The 19,427-nt window shown below is 34.9% G+C and overlaps 1 protein-coding gene across 4 annotated transcripts in view; it reads right to left on the bottom strand.

Annotated features, from left to right (window-relative positions):
• COBLL1 (cordon-bleu WH2 repeat protein like 1) overlaps window positions 1-13,730 on the bottom strand; it is a 91,667-nt gene extending 77,937 nt beyond the window's left edge. For 2 of the 4 annotated variants that reach the window (XM_021672511.2, XM_021672514.2), the window contains exons 1-2: window positions 13,625-13,730; window positions 10,153-10,272 (exon numbers count right to left, since the gene is read on the bottom strand). The gene's annotated coding sequence lies outside the window, so the exon portion shown is untranslated. The remainder of the gene's footprint in view (window positions 1-10,152; window positions 10,273-13,624) is intronic. The other 2 variants (XM_021672515.2, XM_021672513.2) reach the window with 2 other exon arrangements.
• Window positions 13,731-19,427: the final 5,697 nt, after the last annotated feature.

Genomic DNA, 19,427 nt, shown 5'->3' with positions numbered 1-19,427 from the left:
AAAAAGTTATCCACCAAAGGAAGTTAAAAAGTTTTAGTTGATTTCTAAAAACAAAATTTTCAAACATACGCCAAGTTAGAAATCTAGCATTTAAAACATTAAATGTAAGAATTATAATTATTAAAATATATGCACATATACATGTTAAACAGTCGGAATGCATATTGTAGCCAAGCAAGCCTACTGGTAGATTAGCTGACCAAAGTATAAAACCAAAAGTTGCTTTCAAGTCACAATCGGAGTAACCTACTCTCAAATATGTAACTCGGGTAAATATTAAATACTATTGAGTCATCAGACTCTGTTAAAATTTTAAATTCATGTTTGGGTAAACCTATCATTTACCACATACTGATAAAGAAAACTCCCTGAAATAAATTTGCCAAAATAATTTTTTTAGCTACAGGTTTTGACAAATAGTAGCTAAAATAACTATTTGGACATAGTATCTGAGTTTAGAAATATTAAAATCAAAGGTAGTGCACTATGTAGAAATTAACTTAAGAGTGGATCTAAATTTGAAACACAAACTTAAAAAATTTATAGGTAAAAACATAAGAAAAATCCTTGAGAACAAAAGTTAGGCCATAGGATTTGATATGACATCAAAGGCACAATCCATAGAAGATTTTATATATACGTACATATACACACACACACACACGTATATATATATACGTATATATATGTACGTATAGATTTTATATGTACATATATATATATATATATATGTATATCAAAAAATTTGACTTCATCAAAACTTAAAAACTTTCGTTCTGTGAAAGATCCTATTAAGGAGATATAAACACAAGGCACAGACCGGGAGAAAAATTTGCAAGTCACGTATCCTGCAAAAAGACATCTCTAGCATATACAAGGAACCCTCTAAACTCAACGGTAAGAAACAATCCAGTCATGAGATGGAAAAAAGGTTTAAAATTGTTACCAAAGAGGGTAAACGAATGATAAATGGACACATAAAAAGATGTTCAACAACATTATCTATTAGGAAAATGCAAATTAAAGCTATGATGAGCTACCACTACACACCTACATTTTAAAATACTGGTAATATCAAGTACAGACAAGAATATGGAAAAATTGGCTCTCTCATATGTGACTTGTATAATGTGAATGCAAGATGGTGAAGGCCACTCTGGAAAACAATTTGGCAGTGTCATGTAAAACTAAACATACACATAACGTATGACCCAGTAATCTAATCCTGTGTATTTGCACAAGAGAAGTGAAAACTTACATTCACACAATACATAAATGTTTATGGCTGATGTCTTCATAAAGGCCCAAACTGGAAACAAGCCAAATGTGCTCCCAAAGGGAGAAAAGAAAAAAATCTGTGATGCATCCATACCACAGAAAACTACTCAGCAATAAAAAGCAACAAAGTTTTGATATATTCAACTCAGACAGATGTCAAGGGCATTATGCTGACTGAAAAAAGACAGTCTAGCAGAGTTACATACTGTATGTTTCTACTTATGTAAGAATCTCAAAGGGACAAACTTCAGGTCACAGAAAACAGATCAAGGGCAACCAAAGCTGGAGGCATGATGAGACTATAAAGGGTTAACATGAGGGATTTTGTTTGAGGTGGTGAAGAGTTCTGTATTCTGATAACGTGCAGTTACATTAATCTACACATGTGGCAAAATTTCCTAAAACTATAAACCTAAATCAACAAACATAATGAAGTTTATAGAATGCATGTAACAAGCTGATGAAATCTGAATACAGTCTGTACCTGTGTTAATAGCATTAGTATCAGTCACCTCCCTGGTTTTGACAACATACTATCATTATATATGATATTATTATTGGGGGAAATGGGAAGGGCACAGAGAAACTTTCTGCACTATTTCTGTAACTTCTTTCAAACAAAACTAGTTAAAAAATTAAAAGTTACAATAAAAATATACCTAAGGTAGTGATTCTCAAAATTTGGTAGATATGATATTAGAATCACCTAAGGAACTTGTTCATAATACAGGTTTGCTTGGGTGGACCTGCTTTGTACCTATTAAATTAAACCTGCATATGGCGCCCAGGTAATATACATTGATAAACCAGCACGTTGCAGTTTGAGAACCACTAGACTAAAATAAAGGCAAAGATATTAGAAAAATGATTATCTCCATCAATAACTCTTGTTCTATTTAATGGCTAATTACTAAAGAAGCCCTACCCACACAAGACCTCATTCATGGACAATATAATTGAGCCAAGAGGCTCCCGCAGATACAACAAAAGATATATAATGACATTATGGATCTATTTAATAATGCAAATACTATTAGTCATAACAAATCTGATATTATGTCAATACAGAAGTGAAAATGCTGACATAGAAAGCCATGCTTTTAAAACAAAGGTGTGTAGGGAAAATGCATCCTCAATAAGACACAAGCATCACATATTTAAATGTCTATCATTGGCCTTTATGCTTTTATATGAAATAATTATTGTTGGCAAATCATAGACAAAAATAAGCATCACGGTATTTGAGTTTAAAGTTTCCTTTGTTTGATATAACTCATGAAAAGATCAATCTAAATATTATTCCATATACAACATAGTAAGAGTTAAAACCCAAGAAGTTTCCAAATCTTCATTTAAATTCTCTCCTAAGAAGACATTCACAGGAACATCCAGATATACAATTTTCACATTTACGTTAGGCAGCTTTGTGCCAAGTACCTACCAGGTCCCTTTTACCTTTTATCAGAAAAGAATGAATCACGGTCTTCCCATGATCTCCCAGAAATCTCATAAGAAAAGTAGCAATGCAACTAGAGAATAAATAAAGTCTTAGAATATTATTTCTGAAAGGCTGCTAATCTCTAACTTAAACAGTTGCTATAACCTCTGAAATGCTAGCTCACTTGCTTTCTGATCTGTGGAAAAAAAAACAAGTTCTTTTGGATGAAAAATTATGGTCATTATGTGATTATGCTCAAATAGTTCAGCTGATTAATACTGGCCTCAAGTGAATCTTTAATTATAGGCTTAATCCTTCCTTATAGGGCTATTTAACCTGACCATGCTACTTAGCCACAGGTGACAGTGCCGACCTTGAGCCAGAAAAACGTGAGCATCACTGGACAAAATAAAAGTCAACTGAGCATGTATGTTTGAAGGAAGACAAGTTTGTAACAACTCAAGGTACTTTCAATGTAGATTTGGTCAGTAGTAGCATCTCTTACACCATAGATGAAACAATCAATATACAGTGTCCTGAACCAACCAGGAGGGGTAGTGGGGAACTAGGAAAGAGTGCTGCATTACAATACAGTATACTTCGATTCTAGTATCAATGCAACATATACTGAGCTGACTCTCACCTGTCTCATTTAATCAATATATTAAATGTATAGTGTATTATACGATAACAAACTAGGTAGCCTGGTAAAAGCATCTGATCATTTTAACCTGCTGGTATTATTAAAAATGGCATAAAGCAAGGGTGAACAAACTGGCCTACAGGCCAAGTTAAGTTTATCACCCTTTAAAAAAAAAAAAAGTTAAAGTTTTGCTGGAACACAGACATGCTCATTTATTTACATATAATCTATGAGTGCTTTCACACAATAACAGACTTGAGTAGTTGTGACAGAGGCCTTAGAGCCTGCAAAATCTAAAATATTTACTGTCTGGCCATTTACAGGAAAAGCTTACTGATTCTTGGCATAAAGGGTTACATTTCTGATAAAGTTATTATACAATTTTAAAATCCTTAGTTTTACACAAAAGTATACTTCTTACATATCAGGTTTGAAGAAAATGTCAAAAATTTGACAACACACACTATTGGTAAGGTTGGGAAAACAAGCACTCTCATACCTTGCTAGTGGGACACAAAAATGGAGAAATTTTCCCTACAGAGAAAGATTTAGCAATAACGAACACAATCAAATATGTAGTTACCCTCTGGCCCAATAATCCTACCAACAGGACATTACCACAAAGACACACCAGCTTATGGCTTACGCATAACGTTAGTTCTTGGAGCATTTTTGAAAACTAAAGACAAGAAACAAACCAAATAACCATGAATTGTAGACTATATCAAATTATGGTACATCCACTCCATAAAGTATTATGCAATCATGAAAAGGAATGAAAAAGATCAAATACATTCATGTCTGGAATATATCGACAAATGAAATAAATAAGTTCTTTTAGTATACTATCCTTTGATAAAAAGTGGATGGGGTGCTATATGGAATATAACAGAAACAACGCCAAGATAAAAATAAAAACGATTATCTATGTGGGAGGAAAGGAATAGGGAAAAAAGATTTCTACAAATGTATCTTGAAATTTTGTCTTTAAATCCATTAAATGTTTTTAGAGCTTTCCTTTTTCTTTTTGTTTGAGACAGGATCTCTTTCTATCATCCAGGCTGGAGTGCAGGGGCGCAATCGTGGCTTACTGCAGCCTCAACCTGTTGGGTTCAAGAGATCCTCCCACCTCAGCCTCTTGAGTAGCTGGAAGCATGTGCTACCACATCTGGCTAATTTTTTTGTTTAGTAGAGACAGGAACTCACTATGTTTATCAGGGTGGTCTTGAACTCCTGGCCTCAAGCAATCCTGCTGCCTTGGCCTCCCAAAGTGTTGAGATTATCAGGCATGAGCTACCACATCCAGCTAGCTTTTCCTTTTTATATGCTCCTACTATGATATATTCTAAAGACAAAAACACTAAGAATTTTAAAACTGTGCCCAGTTGTCTTATTACTAGTAGTGTTAACAATTATTTTGAAACTATTATTTATATAATTGTAAAATATCTTAATGTATATTATTAGAGGTCGATATTTTCTGAATGAGAAGAGATAAACATAAAATTGGAGTTAAATAAATTACTGTGACTTTAAATTTGATTGAATATATTAGTAGGAATATAATTTTTTTTCTTTCAAAAATGCATATTGGCCAGGCACAGTGGCTCATGCCTGTAATCTCAGCACTTTGGGAGGCTGAGGCAGGAGGATTATGAGGTCAGGAGTTCAAGACTAGCCTGGCCAACATAGTGAAACCCCATCTCTACCAAAAATACAAAAAATTAGCCAGGTATGATGGCAGGCACCTGTAATCCCAGCTACTCGGAAGGCTGAGGCAGGAGAATCACTTGAATCTGGGAGGCAGAGGCTTCAGTGCGCCAAGATCTCGCCACTGCACTTCAGCCTGAGAGACAGTGTGAGATTTCATCTCAAAAAAAAGAAAAAAAAACAATGCATATTATCCAGCTGTCCACTTGAAAGTCACCACCCAGTAGCAAAGAGCATATACTTATGGTCTGTAAATATATTTTCCACCAAAGGAACCAGGGTTCCTTGAAGAAATGGCTGAGTCCAGGTGTGGGCCAAAAAAGCATATGAGACCTTTCTGGCAAACAGAATGTTCTAGATTCATGGAGGTTATCACAGACTATTGAGGTCACGGCAAAAGGACTCAGCAGGCAACTGGGCGGATCTCTTTCTGGCCTAAGATAGGATAATTTGAACACTAAAAGAATGACTACATTGTTGAAATGTAACATTTTAAAAAATCCACGAGTTATTAATAATTAAACTGGTCACTATGAAGGCTGCAAGGGCAGGACATCTCAGCACTATGAAAATGTAGGGACAGAATTAATCAAGCATTTATACTGCCTGAAAAACAGTTCATACAGAAATACAACATTTGATGAACAAGGGTTTCCTTTAAAGAATTCTAGCTTTAAAAAAATGCAGAAGTAATAAAAGAATTAGAAAATTATTGGTTTCAATATTTGTTCAAAAACAGCATTAAGCAACCATTCATCAATGAACTCTAAGCCATGAGGTGAGAATTTAACTGGGAATGTAATAAATGAATCTGATGGATACCACCCGAACCCACTTTTCAAATTTAGCATCACTAAATATTAGACAGACATAATATGCTTCATGACGTGTTGCAATGGAAAGCACACAATACCACATATGAAGTATTCTTATCTAAAACATTTACTATGACTCTAACCAAAGAATTAAACAGACTGAAAAACAATATAAACACAACCACAAGAATGTAATTAGCAAGATCCTGAATGTGGGGTAGTCTGAAAGATCAATAATCCAATAATCAAAATATAGGAACAAAAAGAAGGGGGTGGGAAAGAACTCGTGTAGAATGAGAGATTTAAGTGACATAACCACCAAATGTTAGATACGCCAATGCCATAAAAGATATTTTTTTAAATGTCCTTCTCAGTGACAGATATATAGCAAAATGTTTATGAGTAAAATGGCTATGTGTGGATTTTCTTGAGACGAATAAAGAGGAAAAAGTGGAGATAGCTAAGGCAAAATTGGAAAATGGGTTTGTGATTTTTAAAGCTGGGTGAAAAGTTAGTAATGAATACTCCTTTTTTATTTGAAAATTACTAATATAAAACATAAAATCTTACGTTCTATGGTATACATGAACAAAACAATAATTGAAATACAAAGAAACAAAAGAAATTACTAAAACTAATCAAAAATACATTTAGGAATATTGACCTCCTAAATGAAGATCACTTTTGCCTTTTCATCTATAAAATGAAAGGCTGTCTGGAAGATCTCTGAAGTTCTTTTCATTGTAATATTTCTTACTTGTGCTTTAAATAAGATCATAATTTTTTCTTTCTAACATCTCTGCTCTAACCCTAACCAACCCCCAGCCTCTGGCACCTACTAATGTATTTTCTGTCTCTCTATATTTGCTTTTCTGGACATGTCATGTAAATGGAATCACACAATATGTGTTCTGATTGGCTTCTTCCACTGAAGCAGCTCTTGAGGTTTACCCATGTTGCAGCATACATCCATACTTTGTTACTTTTTATTCCCTAACAGAATGCCTTTGTATGAATAGACTGCATTTTATTTACCCATTCACCAATTAATAGATGTTTGAGTTGCTTCCACTATTTGGCTGTTAAGAATGAGGCCGCTATGAACATTCACACAGAAGTCTTTGCATATACCCTTTTTGGTACGTGTTAAGAATGAGGCTGCTATGAACACTCACACAGAAGTCTTTGCATATACCCTTTTCGGTATGTGTTAAGAATGAGGCTGCTATGAACACTCACACAGAAGTCTTTGCATATACTCTTTTTGGTATGTGTTATGGTTTGGTTCTCTGTCCCTGCTCCAATCTCATGTTGATTGAATCGTGTTCCCCAATTCAATGTACTGGAGGTGAAGCCAGGTGGGAGGTGATTGGATCATGGTGGCAAATTTCCCCTTAGTGCCATTCTTGCAATAGTGAGTTCCTGTGAGCTCTAGTCATTTAAAAGTGTGTGGCACCTCTTCCCCTTTGCTCTCCCTCCTGCTCCAGCAATGTGAAGTGCTGGCTCCCACTTGCCTCTGCTCTGATTGTAAATTTCCTGAGGCCTCCCTAGAATCTGAGCAGATGCCAGCATCATGCTTCCTCTACAGCCTACAGAATTGTGAGCCAATTAAACCTCTTTTCTTTCTAAATTATTCGGTCTCAGGTATTTCTTTATAGTAGTTCAAGAACGAACTAATACAGGATGTCATTCTTGTTAAGACTTCACAGCAAAAATAGTATGTTCCTAGTACTCTCTGATTCCTCCTGCATTCCTCAATGCATATGGAAATAGTTTAAGGTCACTGGCATTTAAAATTATAATTTACTTGTGAAAGACCAACAAATATTCAAGAACTATAAGCCACACCTGTATTACACAAAAACACAGCCTCGGACACAAAATTAATTATCCAAGAAATATTTTGATTATGATTAAAACAGTTTAGGAACTATATAAGCCTCTGCTTTTCCATTAAGCCATTCTTCTTTCAACTACAGATCAATAGGTTAGTATAAATGTTGAGTATATCATAAGAATAATGAATAAACTAACATATATAAAGTTGGTACAATGAACACAGCATAATTGTGTTTAACTTAAGTACTGGTTTCACTACCTAAACACAGAGAGGGATGGAATTCTATTCCAAATGTTGCTTATACAACAATGGGCAGTTCGAAAGTATACTTTTAAATTCAATCATAAAACTGCATGAATATTTTTTAATTTTTTTCTCATATTTAAATAAGTTCATTTTTTGGAATAATCACTAGAGTTTTAAAACACATAGATAGAAGAGATACTAGCATTAGCTTATGGAAAATAGTTTGGTATTAATGATTTAGAAAAATGATCAAAAAGAGAGGCAAATATAACAAAACCCTCTAATATTTCTAGTCAGGTTATTAAAAGGTCAGGTAAAGTGGGAAATCAAAAGTTCATATAACCTCACACATTCTAACTTAAAATGCACAGATGCAAATTCATTCACTGCTCTTTGACGTAGAGTGAAAATTTTATTTTTGCAAATGGACCCACTGACGGGATTTTCATTCTGTCCTTCTTGCAAACACAGCATACAAAGGCTTGCCTTTGATGTTCTCCTTTTCTAAGTAAATGAAAGATTTCAATACATCTGCAAAATAATTTACATGTAAATTCATTTATTTCATATTTTTATTTCATTATTTTAGTTGTTGCATTCAATTATAATTCAATAGCATAATTTTTTGGTGAGGGTAGGTAGCTCACCAAAGATTCTTTCTTAAGTATTTAATTTTGCTTTTATGGAAACAGCTCTTCCTGTTTTTGCATTGTATGTATATAGTATTTTTAAAATCACATTATTAAAATAAGAAATTGTAAAAACAGGCCTTAACAGGTTAAGAAATAGTAAAACAAAATTTTGAAGAAATATAACTGGCATGAGCAGGTAAACTAGAGAGTAATTTACTGGTCCTAGCCCCGAACAGTGCAAAGAACAGACATTCAGCATATATTACTGAGGGATTGAAAATTTTATTTGACCAAGTTTGTTGACTGAAGAAGTTTAAGAACTTCTAGCCGGGTGTGGTGGCTCACGCCTGTAATCCCAGCACTTTGGGAGGCTGAGGCGGGTGGATCACGAGGTCAAGAGATCAAGACCATCCTGGTCAACATGGTGAAACCCCGTCTCTACTAAAAATACAAAAAATTAGCTGGGCATGGTGGCACGTGCCTGTAATCCCAACTACTCAGGAGGCTGAGGCAGGAGAATTGCCTGAACCCAGGAGGCGGAGGTTGCGGTGAGCCGAGATCACGCCATTGCACTCCAGCCTGGGTAACAAGAGCGAAACTCCGTCTCAAAAAAAAAAAAAAAAAAAAAAAAAAAAGAACTTCTACAGATTACTAGATACAGGATTGCTGGAGAACTTTGACCCATACACTGACAAAACTTTAAGAAATCATGACCTAAAACTTGATTATTATTATTATTATTTTTAGTTGATCTAAACATGTGCAGGCCAAGCAAAAGAAACCATCTGCTACTCCTTAATTTATTACACAATTTGTAAGAAAGGCAGTAGAAAATGAGAAGACTGTGGATCAGATGATATGCACCAGAAATAATACAAATGATTCTCTCAATAAAATAATAATATAAGCCAAGCTCGTCCAACCTGTGGCCTTCAGGCCACATGCAGCCCAGTACGGTTTTGAATGTGGCCCTACACAAATTTGTAAACTTACTTAAAACATTATGAGATTTTTTTTTTTTTCTCATCAGCTATAGTTGGTGTTAGTGCATTTTATATTTAATGTGTGGCCCAAGACAATTCTTCTTCTTCCAATGTGGCCCAGGAAAGCCAAAAGATTGGACACCTTTGAATTAAGATATAAATATATAAGCATAGTTTCCAGAAACTATTTTTATTCTTCTATAGAAATAATCTCTCTTATCTGGGGATTCTTATCCGGGGAAGAAATGATCCAGAACCATCTTATGTCTATTAGCTAAATCCTTCCTATCATCTATCCCTTAGTAAATAATTTGATAAAAAGAAATTTTAAAAATCTGTAAATTTTATTACTTCATCAGAATTTAAAAATCACAATGAAATTTAAAGACAAGTAATATATATAGACAAAAGACATATCTAAAAATCTCCATGAAAGCACTGGCCTTCCTAATTCCTTAACTATTTTTAGGTAAATTTTTATTGCAAGCCCACGATGGCACACTAAGCAAAGAAATCTGTTTACACACTAAATATTTCCATATAAGCAACAATAGGCAAATGGCTTACTGTAAATGTTCACAGTTCTGAGTAGTGATTAATTCGGATTAGCAAGTTCATATTAGCGAATGGAAGCTGAGTGAGTTCAGGCACCTTAACTCTCTGGTTTAATGCTGGATCTTGAAGCATCTAGAATATTTAATGGAACAAAGAAGATGTTCAATAAAACATGGTTGAATGAATGATTTCTCTTTCAGATACACATATACTCTATCAAATGTTTTCCTAATTTTGAAAAAAGTATCTCATTTCTTAAAAGCATGCTGGGTTAGAATGTTTGATGTATTTAACATGAAATAACAGTTCCTTTCAGCATTTGACCTTGATTCATAGAAAACAAGAACCTGCACAAAGAATAAATTATCCTTAGCCATTCAACAATCAGGTTGTCTTCTAGCAATGCATACAAATAACCAACTTGGCCAGGCGCGGTGGCTCACGCTTGTAATCCCAGCACTTTGGGAGGCTGAAGCGGACAAATCACCTGAGGTTGGGAGTTTGAGACCAGCCTGATCAACATGGAGAAACCCCATCTCTTTAAAAATGCAAAAAAAAAAGTAGCCAGGCATGATGGTGCATGCCTATAATCCCAACTACTCAGGAGGCTGAGGCAGGAGAATCGCTTGAACCCGGGAGGTGGTGGTTGCGGTGAGCCAAGATCCTGCCTTTATACTCCAGCCTGGGAAACAAGAGTGAGACTCCATCTCAAAAAACAAAAACAAAACCAACCTGTAGGGTTGCTAAACATCTATATTCCATGAAAATCATTTTCTTCTTCCCATCCATCACAGAGATATTCGCCTTTTACTTTCAGACTGATGGTTTGACAATTCTCCCAAATAAGTCATTTCATATTTTTATATATATATGTATATATATGTATTTCCCCAATCATCAGCAAATAAGAATATATTTTATATTCCTGTTTGTGAAAAAGGTCAAATTACAGATTAATTGAAATTGGCTCATTTAAGAGTAATTGGGAAAAATGCAGTGGCTCATGCCTGTAATCCCAGCACTTGGGGCAGCCAAGGCAGGTGGATTACTTAAGCTCAGGTGTTTGAGAACAGCCTGGGCAACATAGCGAGACCCTGTCTCAATTTTAAAAAGAGTAATTGCACAAAGTTAAAGGAAGCAATGCACAGGAAAGAACTCTAAACCAGGAGAGGAAGAAACATGAGTTTTGCCATATGTACCCCCACAGCAAGAATTTATTAAGCACCTATGCTGGCTTTGGGTAAAGAAATAAGTATAACCCCTGCATTCAAAGAACCAACAGTTTATTATTTTACAATATTCATCAACTACCCATAAAAAATCCCAAATGTTACCTTGTTCTCTCTTTCTCTTTCGGTGTCTTTGGTCAACAAATGAGCACTTCTGAAGCACCCATAAAAACATAAATAATGGAATTTACTAAGGTACAATGTGCAGGAGACTATATATACATTAAGCTAATTATTACCACAACACTGTGAGTTATTGCTTTGTATATAATTTACAGACAAGGCATAAATTCCTGAGAAGGGAGTTAACTCATCTTCAGTCAGTAAACTGCAGACCTAGGTTTAAAACCCAGGGAGTAACTCATCTTCAGTCAGTAAACTGCAGACCTAGGTTTAAAACCCAGGGAGTAACTCATCTTCAGTCAGTAAACTGCAGACCTAGGTTTAAAACCCAGGGAGTAACTCATCTTCAGTCAGTAAACTGCAGACCTAGGTTTAAAACCCAGGGAAGTTCATTTCAAAGACCCATTTCCTTTATCCTATGCCATTCTGTTACTGTATGACCTATCTGTGTGCCCAGCACCAGTGAAACACCAATCTAAGATCTTAAAATTCTATTTAGAGTGACAAATTGAAAGCAAAAGCAAAAAAAAAAAAAAAACCCACACACAATAAATTGTGTGAACCTCTTATAAATATTTTCTCTGAAATTACATCTACTAAAAAAAATCACTAACTCATCAAAAGAAAACCATTAGATATATGCATACTAAAGACTAATTCATTATAATTATGCTTTCATGATCTATATAACTATATTAAATCTTTTCAAACAAAACAAAATTACCCATATTCTGAAAAGTAAACAATGTTTTCATCTGCCTAGTTTAAACAAACGAAATACTACTAGTGGTCCTCACAACACCATCATTCAGTACCATAGAAAGGTAGCTGATTTCATGTATAAACACTGTAAAATCCATTGCAATTCTTCCTCTCAGAAACAAGAAAAGGAAATGACAAAGAAATATACAGTAGTCCCATTTATACAAACTTTCCCTGAGGAAATAGGTGGACCTAGAAACAAAGGCATATATAACATACCAATGATGGTCAGTACAACTCAATGTCATAGCAAAGACTTTGTTCAAAAATAGCCGTTGGATATCAAAGCCATTAAAACAACTTTTATAGCACAAGAATTCTGGTATTACAGGTGTGGTCCAGTTATTATGAATGTCAAGATACAGGAGCTAAAATCCTAATCCACACATTTATTTTTGATCCTAAAATAAAAATAATATATGTTTATTGTACTCATCTCACAAAAAGATCACTATGTTCTATATTTTGTCCTCAATTTCATAAGCACCATTCATGTTACTCTTGTAATATTTTGCTAATTGCCTTCTACCACTTTTCTTATTAAAAAGCTAGAAAACATAAAAATTTTATCTCAAAAGCAAAATGAATTCTATATCACTGAGACAGCATTGCTTATATTCATGAATTTGATGAGATAGCTGTGCACTTTAAGAAACCACAGATGACTTTGACCAACAACCTAAGTTTTTTCTATCAACAGCATGACACTTTGAAAATCATCTTTAATAATTCTAAACAAAGCAAACAACACACAACACACATGTAACGCATAATCAATTTGATATTCCATCCAAATATTTTGTTGTTTAAACAACAGGTTTCATTGTTTCCTAGAGTCTCTCATTGGGAAAAAAAATTGTGTATTGTGTTTCATTTCAGGCACTACAGTAATGCATGATTAGGGTACTCCTACTAGACAAAACAAACTCAAACTTACGTATATTTTGCAAAAAAGGGAAACCTTTAACAAAGAAGTGACCTTGTCAACTAGAATCATAAATGGATTTGTCCACATGACTTGGGAGTTTCATGACATAATTGACAACAGGCTGAAGTTAAAAAACAAAAATGGGTCAGTAGGAGGCACACTGTTCTGAATAGGTGGAGACAAAGCATGAGTTTCTAACTGTACATCACCACATATATGGTTTATGTGCCATTACTGAATGTGTCTTGTAAATTACTATCTACTTTCCTTTGACAAGAATAAATTGTGATAAGAAGGCATCCAACTTATAGCTATATAACTTCAAAACTCTAGAAAAAACCCACCCAATTCTAAAGATTATTTCAAACATGAAAACAGAATATAATTATACTCTTAATATTGAATGTATAATGAGTTTATGTTAAACAATTCTATTACTCACCTTAATTTTTTCCTTTTCCATATTATTCAGTAATTTGCTTTCTAAAGAACATATGCATAGTTGGAGTAAACAAGACAGGAGAGGTGCCTTCTCCTCTTCCTTATTAATGACATCAGTAAGTTTGCCTATTTATAGTCTGGATCATCTGACCTCATCACCTACATGAATAAGGGGATTTCTTTAGTTGTTAATCCTCATAGCGAGTGCTTAGCAGCAATTAACCAGTGACAGATAGTAACTTGATACAATCTTTATTATCTTTTTTTCTTTTTTTTGAGACAGAGTCTTGCTCTGTCACCAGGCTGGAGTGCAGTGGCGCAATCTCGGCTCACTACAATCTCCGCCTCCTGGGTTCAAGCAACTCTCCTGCCTCAGCCTCCCGAGTAGCTGGGATTACAGGCACACGCCACCACGCCCAGCTAATTTTTGTATTTTTTAGTAGAGACGGGGTTTCACTATGTTGGCCAGGATGGTCTCGATCTGTTGACCTCGTGATCCACCCGCCTCGGCCTCACAAAGTGCTGGGATTACAGGTGTGAGCCACCACGCCCGGTCTATCTTTATTACCTTTAAAGTAAAACATAGTGAGATTGCAGTTTGTGCTGTTTTGGTTTATGTCAACATTAAATGTGATAAAGTTTCTTTATCAGCAAAATTTGAAAAATGTAAATCTCATGTATTTATTTCTATGGGAAATTTACATTTGAATTATATAAGTTAATAAATTAGATTTCTAAAAGGTATTAGAAATATAGTCCTTGTTTAAAAAAAATACAACCAATGATTCTATTGACTATTCTTCACATTTTATAATAGCAAGTAGATTCATAATTTGAACATCTGAAATCTCTCCTAAGTACATGTATTATTTCTTCTTCAGTTTTTTTTTTAAATAATCTTATCACTTCTTCTAAGGAGATTTCTTTAAATGCTAATTAGCTCTGTTAGAAGACCTACTTTATATCACAAGACAATGTTAACTCAATTTTTTCTTTCAAGTCACCAAACTTTCAACACAAACCATTTGGAGTTTCAATTAAAGGATGCATTTGGGTATCCAGATATTCTACGCCACAATTTAATCTTAGATAAAAAGACTAATCCTCACATTCATCTAATATTACATAATACCAGACATCTATTTAAGGGATGAAGTTAATGTCTTACTTAATAAAAGAACAATGTTTTAGCACACACATTGTATAGAAAGCACAGCACTGCAAGCAGGGAGATGAGTGAAGTTGCATTATTCAGTTTATTTAGCAAAGCTGCACGTAATTGTGTACCAGCCAACTTAGAATGTCCATGAACAACCTTCTTATTCAAGGTTCATGCTGACAGAGTAAATATTACACTCAAGGTCTGCTCTCAGGGTCATGTGCTAAAGGATTTTTTATTTTTTTAATTTAATTCAGGTAAATTGACTAACTGCAATTGTTACTTACTACCAAGAGGGTTGTTAACACAGAGAGGCCCATGCCAGGATCGTACAGGGGAAAGAGTGCCAATCTAGAGATCAGAATGCTGAATTCTAGTTCAAATTTCTGTCAAGTAACTGAAGCAAATACCTAAAGTCAGCTTTATAGAGTTTTCATATTTTAAATAATAGAGGTCATTCCTTGTAAAAGCTAAAGCCCTAGATTACTGTAATTTATCATAGTGTTTATTGAAATACTTACCACAATTTGAAAGGAACCTCACCATGTCTTAAGGCTAGGAAATGTTTCCAGTAAGAACATAATGAACAGCAGTAGTTAATATTATACACACAGAGTTTAATGGATTAAGCATTATATTTAAAATAACTTTTCTTATCTAACATGCATATATATTTAATGTGTCAAGAAAAATAATTATATAATTTACTCTCCAAAGCATCAATTAACAAATGAAAAAAACTTCTTCAGCTTTTTCTACAAAAATTCTGACAGAGAAAAAGAGTCCTCAGAAATATTAAAATGTTTAAGAGTGGTAATAGCTTGAAAGATATTTTTAAAGCAGAAGATTAGGAAAGGTTACATTATTTTAAAAGTTTTACAAAACGTATTTACTTACAACTGTTCCAGAAAGTCTCTATAAAACGGTACTGTTCCTTTAGCTATTTACTTTTAGTGAATGCTGAACCAACTGTCCTGCTCTGTTACTAACTCAGCGGTTTGTCATGTATGTGTAACCGCCAGGCACTTCTTACCTCTGGCAAGTATGTAAAAGAAGGAATTCACTGGTCTTACCAAATCATTCTGTAAATGATCACATTAACATTTTCACAGGCTCTCTCTCTGAAGAGAATGTGTTTTATACAATAAAAATTATAAAAATAAAAAACAGCTTATCAAGCAATTATAAAACTGGATAATCCAATTGTTTTGTCTCCTTTATAAAGTTCTAAATGCTTGCAGATTCTCAACATATACAAAATCTATAATTATTTTAATTAATCATTTTTTATCTTATTGCTAACAAGCACATCTGTACAACATTTTTTTAAACCTTAAAATTACTTGTAGGATGATAGTTTGGAGAAAGCTGAGTATATGAAAATAAAACTCAGAGAAAAAATGCAGTCATTTAATTTTGTAAAAAGTCAAAACAAACAAACAAACAAACAAAAAAACAGGTAAACTTCCCAGCAGACGCCCTAAAATTTCTCCCAATCAGTCCAGGGCAAACATAATTTTCTACCATGGAAACCTCAATACAGCCCATGGAAGCTGGTATTTCAGTTTCAGGGCTTCACTTCCACTAACATTCTACTGTAAAGGCCCTGATGTGAAAAGAGTAGAATTTAAACAGCTAGATTTTATAGTCGGTTCTCTTATAAAATCAAAGTGCATCTCTGCAGCACTTCAGACTTTTCCAGAATGTTGAGAATCAAATGCAGACTATTCAAATATGTGTGACATTTTTTTGATACAAAATTACATGTCCCATTACTTTCACTGATAAAATCATTATTTCTTCTTCCATGTGCGTAACACTGACTGATAAGGACATAGCTCAAAATAGCACAAGAATTGTCACTGGCACTTGCTTTCTAGCATGGATTGGTCTCTTATACAGCTCTACCTACTTTGTACCTACATCTATCTCCACAACAAAACATTTTTAAGAAGGTGTTCATAAGAATGAGTCTAGAGCTTTAATGCACAGCATGAGGATTGAGGCTAATAATATTGTACTGTATACTGGAAGTTCGCTAAGAGCAGTTTTCAGGTGCCTGTATCATTTCTTTTTTTAAAAAGGTAACTATGTGAGGAGATACATGTTAATTTGCTTGACTGCAGTAATTATTTCACTATGTATATGTTTATCATAACATCAAGTTTTATACCTTAAATATATACAATAATGACTTCAAACAATAAGATGTTCAGGTTAGAATGGCAGTAAAAGCCTATAGTTCTAGCTACTAGGGAGGCTGAGATAGGAGGACTGCTTAAGCCCAGGAGTTTGAGGTTGCAGTGAGCTGTGATTGCGCCACTGCACTCCAGGCTGGGCCATAGAAAGAGATTCCACCTCTTTAAAAAAAAATGCACTCATAGTTCCTATTGCCACTTCCTTACCTTGTAGCTTCTTATGAGCCCACTCCCATCCGGCTACCACCCCCAACTCCACCCACACTATCCTATATATTCATTAACACCAATGCCCCTCATGGTGCTCCAAATACTAAAGAGCAGGATTCTTCCGTAATTTTATTTTGCTTGATTTCTTCATGGCACTCTAAATATTTGATGCCGTCAATCCTAAAATCTTTGCCTGGAAACAGACTCCTATGTGCAACACATTCTGTTTGCCTCTGTTGTCCTGCTGGTGGTTTGTTTTGTGTTTCTGAGATTTTGTGTTTCTGAGATGGAGTCTCACTCTGTTGCCCAGGCTAGAGTGTACTGCCATGACCTCAGCTCACTGCAACCTCCACTTCCCAGGTTCAAGCAATTCTCTTGCCTCAGCGTCCTGAGTAGCTGAGATTGCAGGCATGTGCTACCACACCCAGCTAATTTTTGTATTTTTAGTAGAGACAGGGTTTCGCCATATTGACCTTGAACTCCTGACCTCAAGTGATACACCAGCCTTGGCCTCCCAAAGTGCTGAGATTACAGGTTTGAGCCACGGTACCTGGCCCCTGCTGTTAGTCTTTAGTGTCCTAATGCTCCCTCCTCATTTGCCCTCAAAGATATCCCAAGTTGTATAATCAATTATATGGGATCATTCTACTTGGGGGTCTTACTACCCATATTTTAAAATATCTTGGCTGTCTAACAAGGCATCTCAAGCTTGATAATGCTAAAACTGAACTTTCACTCCTCCTCCCTTAGTCTCCCCCACCTCAATAACAGCCCCAATACAGTCCAAAATCTAGTAATTTACCTTGGTTCATTCCTCTCTCTCCCTCACTTCCATTTTCAATTCAAAACAGATGCTGAATTCATGCACTTCATCTCTACTACAACAACCACTCGCCGCCCCACCGCGTCCGGTCCAGTTCAACCCTCCATTCCTTCCCACTCCACCCTGACAGCTTCCCTGCCTCTGCTTTCAGGCATCATTCCAATCTCTTCCACAAAACATCTATGCGCCATTTTAAAATGTAAACTATCAATTCATTCTCTGTTTGAAATCTTCCAAATGTTTCCCATGGCCCTCAGAATAAATTTCAAACTCCTCATCCTGCTAAAGGAAGCCCCAAACTGCAGCGCTGTCTAGGTCTCATGTCCTCTTTATCAGACCCCTGTGTTCTAGCAGCACTGGCTTTTTCTAGGTCTGGTATGTATAAGCTCTCCCAGTCTTAGGAGCTTTGACTCTACTGTTCCCTGGACCTGGAATGCTTTTCCTCATGCAGATCCCTGTTCAAACATTACCTTCTCATAAAGATTCTTAATAGAGTCTACAGCAGAGTACCAGCTGCTATCCCATCACCCTATTTTAATTCTCTTTAAAGTATTTATTGCTGTTTTCTTCTTGAAATTTATTTTGTCTGGCTGCCCACCCCCTCCCCGGCCCCCAACTTGGTTCCCTTCATAATCTAAACTCTGAGAAGAGGCACCTTGTCAGTCTTTTCCTGATGCCTATAACAGGGACTGGCACTTGACAAGCAATCAGCAAGTCTTTGCTGTCAAATAAGTGAATCTGTTATGAGGAACACTTTTTTTGCTAATTCAACCACTTAAATATTTATGCAAATTGTGGTTAACTGTCTTTGAAAAAAACATTATGATTAACATACATAAAAAGGGCATTAGCCCTTGAAAACAAAAAACACAAAAATAATTACATTAGATATTTAATTTTTAAAAATAAACTTATTGTTTTGGAATAATTTTAGATTTATAGAAAATTAGTAAAGTAACTAAAGACAGTTCCCATATGCACTTTACCTAGTTTCCTTTAAAGTTAACATCTTACATACCTTTGTCAAAACTAATATTAAAATCAGTGATTATTAACTAAACTCCAGACTATATTTGGATTTCACCAGTTTGTCCACTAATTTCTTTAATATGTTCCATGATCTAATCCAGAATACCATATGGTATTTAGTTAAAATTTAATTTTGAATTGTAGCTTGAATTTTTTTATTTTTCAAAATGTCTTTTCAGTTCTGTGTGGCATATACAAACCTTACTATTGGTCTTAACTTATTTAAAAAGAAGTAATTTGGCCCAATATAAAAGAAGTAATATGCCAGGAAAAACAAAAATTCACTAAATAATGGGACATACACACATACACGTATGCATGCACGGGTGCGCACACACACACCCCCCACTACTGTTAAAGACAGAATAACTATTACAGTATAATC

This window comes from Aotus nancymaae, unplaced genomic scaffold, assembly GCF_030222135.1.
Source record: "Aotus nancymaae isolate 86718 unplaced genomic scaffold, 86718_ANA_hifiasm-v0.15.2.pri h1tg000029l, whole genome shotgun sequence".
NCBI lineage: Eukaryota > Metazoa > Chordata > Mammalia > Primates > Aotidae > Aotus > Aotus nancymaae.
The sequence above is the reverse complement of the archived record's forward strand: the minus strand, read 5'-3'. Positions and strand labels throughout refer to the sequence as shown.